This window comes from Salvia splendens, chromosome 13 (assembly GCF_004379255.2).
Source record: "Salvia splendens isolate huo1 chromosome 13, SspV2, whole genome shotgun sequence".
In the NCBI taxonomy this organism is placed as follows: Eukaryota; Viridiplantae; Streptophyta; class Magnoliopsida; order Lamiales; family Lamiaceae; genus Salvia; species Salvia splendens.
This window is the reverse complement of record NC_056044.1, coordinates 2,112,075-2,122,256: the sequence shown is the minus strand read 5'-3', so window position 1 is coordinate 2,122,256 and position 10,182 is coordinate 2,112,075.

The following is a 10,182-nucleotide window of genomic DNA, read 5'->3' as shown; positions in this document are numbered from 1 at the left end:
TCACAATTCCAGCATTTAACTTTATCCAAATCCTTCTTGGATTGGCTCCTTCCTCTGGAATTTGATCTTCCACGATTTTGCTTTCCCTTCGATCTGCCTCTCTGTTCTGTATTCAGTGCTGATCCCGAAGTAGAAGATCCTGATTCTCTCCGGCGAACTTCCTCACCAATCATCAGATCTCTTACTCTGTCAACTGTTAGGTTTGTCTCTGCAGCAGTAACTGCTGTCACTGTGCCAGCCCAACTCTCAGGCAGAGACGATAGCAAAATCAGGGCACGAATTTCATCATCGAATTTTATATCAACCGAGTTCAGTTGCGAAGTAATCATGTTGAACTCGTTGAGATGTTGTTGCACCAGCTTTCCCTCTTACATTCTAAAATTAAACAATCGTCTAATCAGATGTACCTTGTTTGCCGTTGATGGTTTATGATACATGTCCTCCAAGATCTTCATCATCTCCTTTGTCGACTTTGCTGCAGTCATGTGATAAGCCACATCCTTGGACAACGATAGCCTAATCGCGCTCATCGCTTTTCTGTCCAGCAACTCCCACTCCTCATGTTCCATCTTTTCGGGTTTGGTTTTTAAAGGCTTCCAGAGATCTTTACCGTACAGGTAATCCTCAATCTGCATCTTCTAAAATCCGAAATCAGATCCGTCGAACTTCTCTACAGCAATTTTCTCGTCGATCCCCATCGTGATTTCTGCCTCTTAAACCCTAGGCTCTTGATACCAGTTGTTGGGAAATAAACAGAGGCAATCACGAATATGAAAGAGAATGAACACCAGAAATTGTTTACCCAGTTCGATACAATGTGTATCTACGTCTGGGGGCGATGCCAAGCCAGAGATTTCACTATATAATTTCAGAATAAGCATAATTTAACAATGAGAGAGCACCACTATTTATAAGCAACTAGAGAACCCTAATTCTAGTCAAACTAGGAAACATATATCACAAGAAAAAAATACTTCAAGGAAACAAATCCTAAACATGGTAGGAGATAAATTAGGCTCCATAATTAACTGAACATATATCAACACATTCATTTAATTACCCAAATAGACATATATCTAACATTGTACAATGATTTAAAAAGGAATTGGCATGCTTTTCATAGTGTTCCCACAAATAATGTTATAGTAATATCAGATAATTCAATGTTTACTTTTCGGTAAATAATAAGCCAAGATGAGATTTAAAAGACTAGATCAGATTTAAGATAAAAAGAGATATATATGTATCGATTTTTTTAAAAAAGATACTAAACGTATTATAATTTGTTTTTTTGGTAAATATTAAACGTAGAAGAAATTTACAAAAAGACTAAAAATGGTGTTATGTTTTGCAACAATTAACAAATCTATTTAACACGTCTAAAATCTAATTAAATTCAGTCAACTTTGACGATGTCTTTGATAGTTATTCAACCTTCTATATTAGGTAAATTATAATGTTGTACCACTTAAATTAATCAATTTTGTCTTCCCCAAATTTCAGAATTTAAGTGATTCTCTTTTAGTACTTTCGAAACTTCGTCGAAGATATGATACCCACTTATACATTATGAATGGATTAATTTAATATCATTCAAAGTAGGATTATTATTTTTTAAAATTTTCCATTTGCATCTTTTTTTCATAAATAATTTGTGGTTTATGTAATTTACTTACACTCATAGACTTTATATATATTTATAAAGTTCTATCGCCCTTTATGTTCTGCTTTAGTACTAGTATTTAAATAGAACATTGCCTTAAATAGATAGTTGATGAATCCGCGAAAATTTGATGTAGTGAATGCTGGAAAACACAGATCACGACACGATGAATTTACGTGGTTCGATTTACTGAGGTAAATCTACGTCCACGGGAAGAAAAGAGGGCAGAGTTGTATTGCTTGATCTGTTTTCTACAGCTTACAATACAGACTTGCTATTTTGTATTTTATCTCTAGAGATCGAGAGAATGTTTTAGAAGCTAACCCTATCTATCTGATCTAGGTTCTATTTATACAAAGGACCAAGATCGTGGCATGCAGCTATTTACTAGGTAGTGGATGTCGTGGAGATCGTGGCGATCTTGCATGGGTCCACTATCCTGCATGAGTTAATGACTGCTTGACACCACTAAATAGATCGTGGGTGTAGTGGAGGTGGAACTCCTGCATGAGTCCACTATCTCCTAGTTCGGTCGAATTACTGAGACCGAACTGCTGAATTATTGCCGAGCAGCTTTTTGCCGATCTGAGAGTAGAGCTTGATGCCGACCTGAGAGCAGAGTTTGATTGGTTGGCTTTTACCGAGCTGTAAGCTGGGGCCGAACTCTTTAGTCATGCCGGACTGATACTCTTTAGTCATGCCGAACTGATACTCTTTCTTGGGCTTTAGGCTGATGGGCTTTACTGCTGTTGGGCTTGTTTAGTACGTACTCCATCACTACCCCCCCCCCCGAAAAGTGAAGTGAATCACTTCGGCATTCTGGATAAAGGTACGGGGTAAGTTGATGTTTGTCCTCGGTTTGATGAAGTGAACTCTTCTTTGACCGGACTTGGCTTTGGTCTGATGAAATAAACATCTTTGACCGGACTCGTCTTTGGGCTGATGAAATAAACATCTTTGACCGGACTCGTCTTTGGTCCTAATTTGGCGAGTTTTATCGCTCGGATCGGACTTTCCGTTGTCCTAATTTGGGGATCGGACTTTCCCTTGTCCTAATTCGGCGAGTTTTATCGCGTGGATCGGACTTTCCCTTGTCCTAATTCAGGCAAGTTTTATCGCGAGAATCGGACTTTCGTTGCAGTTCGTTTCAGACGAAGTGCTTGATTTTTAAGCCGAATTGTGGTCTTGTATCCTCTTTAGAAGCTTGGACTTCACAATCGTTGGCTTGTTGCAGCTCGTTTCAGACGAACTGCTTGTTTAAGCTGAATTGTGGTCTTGTATCTTCTGTAGAAGCTTTGACTCACAATCGTTGGCTTGTTGCAGCTCGTTTCAGACGAACTGCTTGTTTAAGCTGAATTGTGGTCTTGTATCTTCTGTAGAAGCTTTGACTCACAATCGTTGGCTTGTGTATGTTCTAAGAAGGGGATCAGCCTTCGAAGAACAAGATACCTCAGTAACATTTGTAAGAGACGACACGCACATAGACAGACAAAACGCATATAGACAAATAAAAAGCACATAGAGACAAAGACCAAGCAAACCAAATAAAGCACATTGACCGAACAGGACTCAAGACTGACTGACCGGACTGTCTCTTACAAATGGAACTTTTTGAGGTTGGAAATGTGCCATGTTCGGGGTACCTGTTCTCCTGACATGTGAGCCAATTTGTAAGACCCTTTGCCGAGGACTTCTGACACCCGATACGGACCTTCCCATGTGGGTTCGAGTTTGCCCAGCTTTTCTGCTCGGCTTACTTCGTTGTTTCTCAAGATGAGATCTCCCACTTGAAATTGCAGCTTCTTCACCCTTTGGTTGTAATACCGGGCTACTTGCTCCTTGTACTTGGCTGCTTTTATGCATGCCAATTCTCTTCTTTCTTCGGCAAGATCTAGCTCGACTCTCAGTCCGTCGTCATTCATTTCTGAGGAGAAATTTAGAGTTCGGGGACTGGGTACGCCGATCTCCACCGGAATTACGGCTTCAGTGCCGTACACCAGACTGTACGGAGTTTCACCGTTGGAGGTTGTGGGTGTAGTTCGGTAGGACCATAGGACTTGAGGGAGATTTTCTACCCATTGTCCTTTGGCTTGTTCTAACCGAGCTTTTAACCCTTTCACCAGGATACGATTTGTTACCTCCGTTTGTCCGTTTGCTTGTGGATGAGAGACTGAAGTGAACCGCTGTTGAATATTCAGCTCTTGGCACCAATTCTTGAACGTCTTGTCGGTGAACTGAGTCCCGTTATCCGAGATGAGGATGTGGGGTATGCCAAATCGGCACACTATGTTCTTCCAGACGAAGTCCAATGCCTTTGAGCTCGTTATCGCAGCTAATGGTTCAGCTTCCACCCACTTAGTGAAGTAGTCCACGGCAACGATTAGGAATTTCATTTGCCGAGGAGCTTGAGGAAGTGGTCCCACTATGTCTATGCCCCATTGCATGAAAGGCCAAGGGCTTTGCATAGTGGATAGATCGGTCTGCGGCATCCTTGGGATATTTGCATGGATTTGGCACTTCGGGCATGTCTTGACGAGCTGCACTGCTTCTTGTACCAAGGTTGGCCAGTAATATCCCCATCTTAGAACTTTTTTAGCTAAAGCTTTAGCTCCGATGTGGCTGCCGCACGATCCTTCATGAACTTCTCTGAGGATGTAGTCCGTCTCTTCTGGTCCTACGCACCGCAATAACGGCTGGAGGTAAGACTTTCTAAAGAGGACTCCTTCATGAAGTTCGTACCGGAGTGCTCGGCACGTGATCTTCCGAGCTTCTCTCTTATCCTCGGGCAATTGTCCTTGATCCAGATACTGCAAGATTGGCGTCATCCAGTTCGGCGAGCTGGACACTGAATGTACCTCGGCTTCATCAATGCTTCGATGCATTAATTCTTCCGCCTTTGAGCTCGGATCTGAGGCCAACTTACTTAAGGTATCTGCTCGGCTATTTTCCGCCCTGGGAACGCGGATTATCCGAAAATAGGAGAAACTTCGGCTGATGCTTTGCGCTTTGTCCAAATACTTCTTCATTCTCTCGTCACGGGCTTCACTTGTACCCAACATGTGATTTACTATGACTTGTGAATCACAATGGACTTTGAGAGATTTGACGAGCAGACTTTGCGCTAACTGGAGTCCGGCAAGGAGGGCTTCGTACTCGGCTTCATTATTAGTAGTGGGGAATAGGAACCGAAGTGAGTAGGTTACCTCGTGTCCGTCGGGAGCGACGAGTAAAATACCAGCTCCACTTCCCATCTTGTTTGAAGCTCCATCTACGAATCCGCTCCAGCAGTCTGGCGGCTCTACTTCGGATTCCAAGGGCTGTGCTAGTTCGGCATTGGCAGAATTTTTCTGTTCGGCAATGACAGGGATTGCTTGATCGAACTTGGCCTCTGCAAGAAAATCTGCCAAGGCTCGTCCCTTGATGGCTTTTCGAGGTAGGTACTCGATTGAGTGTTCTCCCAGCTCTATGGCCCATTTGGCGATTCTGCCTGATGCTTCTGGCTTGGTCAAAACTTGCCGAAGAGGCAGATCGGTTAAGACGCATACCTTGTGAGCATAGAAGTATGGCCGCAGTCTCCTTGCTGCATTTACTAATGCCAGAGCAATTTTTTCCAGAGGTTGATACCTTGTTTCTGGACCTCTTAATGCTCGGCTTGTAAAGTAGATGGGAAACTGCTTTAGGCCTTCTTCTCGTACAAGCACCGCGCTAATGGTTTGATCGGATGCCGCTAAGTATAAGAATATTACTTCGGCTTCGGTTGGAGCAGAGAGAATAGGAAGCTCGGCTAGATAACTTTTGAACTCGTCAAAGGCCTTTTTCTGCTCGGCTCCCCACTCGAACTTTGGTGCCTTTTTCAACACCTTGAAGAACGGCAGTTGCTTTTCGGCTGCTTGGGAAAGGAATCGATTCAGTGCGGCTAGACATCCGGTTAGCCTTTGCACGTCATGTATGGACTTCGGCATTGCCATGTTCTGAACGACTTGAACTTTTGAGGGGTTTGCCTTGAGTCCGTCCTTTGAAACCCAACAACCCAGAAACTTTCCCGAATCTACCAAAAAGGTACACTTTTGGGGATTAAGTTTGAGGTTGGCTTTCTTGAGCACGTTGAGAGTGGACTTAAGGTTGTGCTCGTACTCCGAAGTGCTTTTGCTTTTGACGACTATATCGTCAACATACACTTCGACCTCCTTTCCAATCAGGTGCCGAAAAAGCTTGTCTACCATCCTTTGATAAGTGGCTCCGGCATTCTTTAAACCGAATGGCATCTTTTTATAAGCGAAAATGCCGAAATCGGTAATGAAAGCTGTTTTCGGAGCGTCACTCTCATCCATCAACACTTGATGATATCCTTTGTATAAATCAAGAAAACAGAAAATTTCGAAGCCGATCAAAGCTTCTACTTTTTTATCTATATTCGGAAGGGGATAGCAATCTTTGGGACAATGCTTATTTAGATCGGTGAAATCTATGCACATCCGCCATCCTCCTTCCTTTTTCTTGATCATGACAGGATTGGCCACCCACGAAGGATACTTCACTTCGAATAACACATCCGCCTTCAATAATTGACGGACTTCGTCATGGATGACTTGACTTCGTTCTGCCGCAAAGAGTCTTTGCTTCTGTTTTATCGGCCGGACCGAAGGATCAATATTTAACCGATGAGTGATTACCTCGGGGGGCACTCCGGTCATGTCCAACGGAGACCATGCAAAGACGTCTTTATACTCCTTGAGGAGCTGGATGGTTTTTTCCCGAAGTAGAGGCGTTCCCGCGAAGCCGATCTTAACCGTTCTGGATGGATCGTCTTCGTACAGCTGAACTGTCATCGAGTTCGGCTCCGGTATGACTTCGGTCATCGCCTCCGACTCCGGCTGCTGTGATTGCTATGCTTGATGGTGCCGATCTGACTGCTCGGCACTTCTAAGCGCAATTTGTAGACATTCCTTTGCTCTCTTTTGGTCACCTCGGATGACCGCTATCCCTCCTTTAGTAGGGATCTTGATGGTGAGGTGATAAGTAGAGCAAACGGCCCGAACTGTGTTGAGCCAGTCTCTCCCCAGGATGATGTTGTACGGGGACCGAGCTTTCACCACAAAGAACTCGATCATCGTATTGGAGCTTGTAGGCGCTTTTCCCACCGTGATCGGAAGGCTGATAATACCTTCAGGGCGGGTGTCCTCCTGGGCGAAACTTTTCAGAGGAAGTGGAGCCGGACTGAGCCGAGCTGGATCCACTTCCATTTTATCGAAACATTCTTTAAAAAGAATGCTGACTGACGCTCCTGTATCCACAAATACTCTGTGGATCAATTTGTTTGCCACTCCGGCTTGAATGACAATAGCGTCTTGGTGAGGAGAGATGGCTGGGACGGGATCGGCATCTGAAAATGTAATCACTTCGTCTTTTTTCAGCCTTTTATGTGTTGGCTCCTCTTGACTGGAACCTCTGCGTTCTGCTTTTAGGGACGACTTAGTCTTCCCGGCAGGGAGAGCATCAATAGTCAGGATTACTCCATCATATTGCGGCTCGTCGTCGTCTTCGGGATCCTCATGCCTTTTCGGATCCTGAGGATTGCAGTTCGCACCTCTCTGCCTTTTGTTCTTTTTCGGCTGCTTGCTTTGGTATTTTTTTAACGTTCCTGTTTTCACAAGAACATCAATACCTGCAGCCAAATCTCGGCACTCCTCGGTATCGTGTCCGTGGGCTTGATGGAAGGAGCAATATTGATCCTGAGGTCGCCGCGCGGCCGATTTCGTCATCCGCCTTGGTTTTTCGAACATATCGGAATGTAGTTCGAAAATTTCCGCTCTTGACTTGTTTAAGGGTACGAACTGAGCGGGCGGCTTCTCAGGATTGAGACGTGGTCCCAATCTGCCTTGTACCGGTGCCCTTTGAATTCTTTCAAAAGGAGTTCGGCGAGGAAACCTCTGATCGCTATGATCGGGCTTCTTTTCGTCTCCTCGGGATGAGCTGTCTAAAGACCGTTTTCGACGGTCTGCCTCATCCGCACGGGAAAACTGGTCCGCAATGTCCCACATTTCCTGAGCTGTCTGCGGACCGCACTCAACGAGCTTCCTGTAGAGAGCTCCGGGCAGGATTCCATTTTGGAATGCCGAAATGACAAGTAGATCACTGAGATTATCTACTTGTAGGCATTCCTTATGGAATCTCGTCAGGAAGTCGCTGATCTTTTCGTCGCGACCTTGACGTATAGAAAGCAGCTGAGCCGAAGTGATCCGGGCTTCTGCTTTCTGAAAGAACCTCCTGTGGAAAGCATCCATTAGATCTCGGTAGGATCTAATGCTGCCTTGAGGAAGGCTGTCGAACCACCTTCTGGAGTTCCCGATGAGCAGCTCGGGGAACAGCTTGCACATATGGACCTCATTGAGACCCTGGTTCGCCATATTATATTGATAGCGTCCCAAGAAGTCATGAGGATCCTCTAGCCCGTCATAAGTCATTGACGGTGTCCGGTAGTTCCGCGGCAAAGGAGTTCGGGTGATGTCGTCCGAGAACGGAGTCTTTAATGCTCCGTACATGGCGAACCCGACATCTCTTCGGTACGGAGGAGATGGAGTTCTCCTGTGGTTCCGGTACCGAGGAGGAACTGGAACATGTCGGGGTTGAGGATTCTTTCTCCTGGAAGACACGTCACTACTGCGGTAGTGACTTTCATGTCTGGATGAGGAGGGAGAATCCGCCGTTGTCTTCTCCGGCTGTTGGCTCTTCTGCAGGAAGGTTAAGAACTCCTCCTGCTTCTCGGCCAAGAACAGCTTGACAGCTTCATTTAAATCGGGCTGCTGGGAAGACTCGGTGCGATGACTCCTGGAGTGGCTTGTTCCTCCTTCGTGAGAACCGGAGGTAGATGTCTCCCGAGGCCGTTTTTCAGACCTGCGAGCTGGACTAGCTTCCTCACGGTGATCACGAACGGTATTACGAGTGGTATGTGATCTGGTATGCATTTTTTTGGGGTGGAAAAAGGGTCAAAAATTCGCTTTATCACAAATTTGGTTCTCTGTTTCCCACAGACGGCGCCAGTGATGAATCCGCGAAAATTTGATGTAGTGAATGCTGGAAAACACAGATCACGACACGATGAATTTACGTGGTTCGATTTACTGAGGTAAATCTACGTCCACGGGAAGAAAAGAGGGCAGAGTTGTATTGCTTGATCTGTTTTCTACAGCTTACAATACAGACTTGCTATTTTGTATTTTATCTCTAGAGATCGAGAGAATGTTTTAGAAGCTAACCCTATCTATCTGATCTAGGTTCTATTTATACAAAGGACCAAGATCGTGGCATGCAGCTATTTACTAGGTAGTGGATGTCGTGGAGATCGTGGCGATCTTGCATGGGTCCACTATCCTGCATGAGTTAATGACTGCTTGACACCACTAAATAGATCGTGGGTGTAGTGGAGGTGGAACTCCTGCATGAGTCCACTATCTCCTAGTTCGGTCGAATTACTGAGACCGAACTGCTGAATTATTGCCGAGCAGCTTTTTGCCGATCTGAGAGTAGAGCTTGATGCCGACCTGAGAGCAGAGTTTGATTGGTTGGCTTTTACCGAGCTGTAAGCTGGGGCCGAACTCTTTAGTCATGCCGGACTGATACTCTTTAGTCATGCCGAACTGATACTCTTTCTTGGGCTTTAGGCTGATGGGCTTTACTGCTGTTGGGCTTGTTTAGTACGTACTCCATCAATAGTCAAAATAAAATGTGAAACTAAAGAAACAGTAATAAACAGTGGTATTAAGAGGTAAAGTTGAAACGTTGAATTCAATTGTATGGTAATTTCTACATGCATACGTACACACGGCATCTGGCAATTTCGAGGATGTTTCTTTATTTATATTTTGATTACACTTAATATTTATCAAAAAATTTATGGATATGGTGAAAATCCGTTTGAGTTTTACACTGCATTGGTGGAAATGATGAAAATTGCCTTTCAATTTTAATTACATTCCATGCGTACTTCTGTGACACCACATTTTATCATCACGGACATATAAAGCATTACTTGTAATAGCAATCAATGATTTATACGTGCAATTTCGACGATGTTTCTCTATTTGTATTATGATCCATCTTGCCATTGTAATAATCAATTTAAAAATAATGAAATTTGAATTTGTTATGCAAAAAATTTAGGATGCAATTGTATCTAATATTACAGCCGAAAAATCATAAGTGGGTGTCACACTGCCAATCATGAATTATATAATACTATAGTCTATTCTTAAAATGGCGTTAATTGGTTGAAAAACATCATCAATATATTTTACGCTAGCGATTGTATTTTTTGTGGGATAATTGAGTACAAAATTAAAATTTCATGATTTTTCCAACTGATCATATGTGGAACAGATCTAAATTTGACCAAATTTCATGAATTTTCAGACAATCTACCAATTTTTATTATTATATTTTTAATTTTTTTTTAATCTACCAATTTTTATTCTTTCCACATATATTCTATAGAAAATATATCTTATATTCTCCTCATTTTA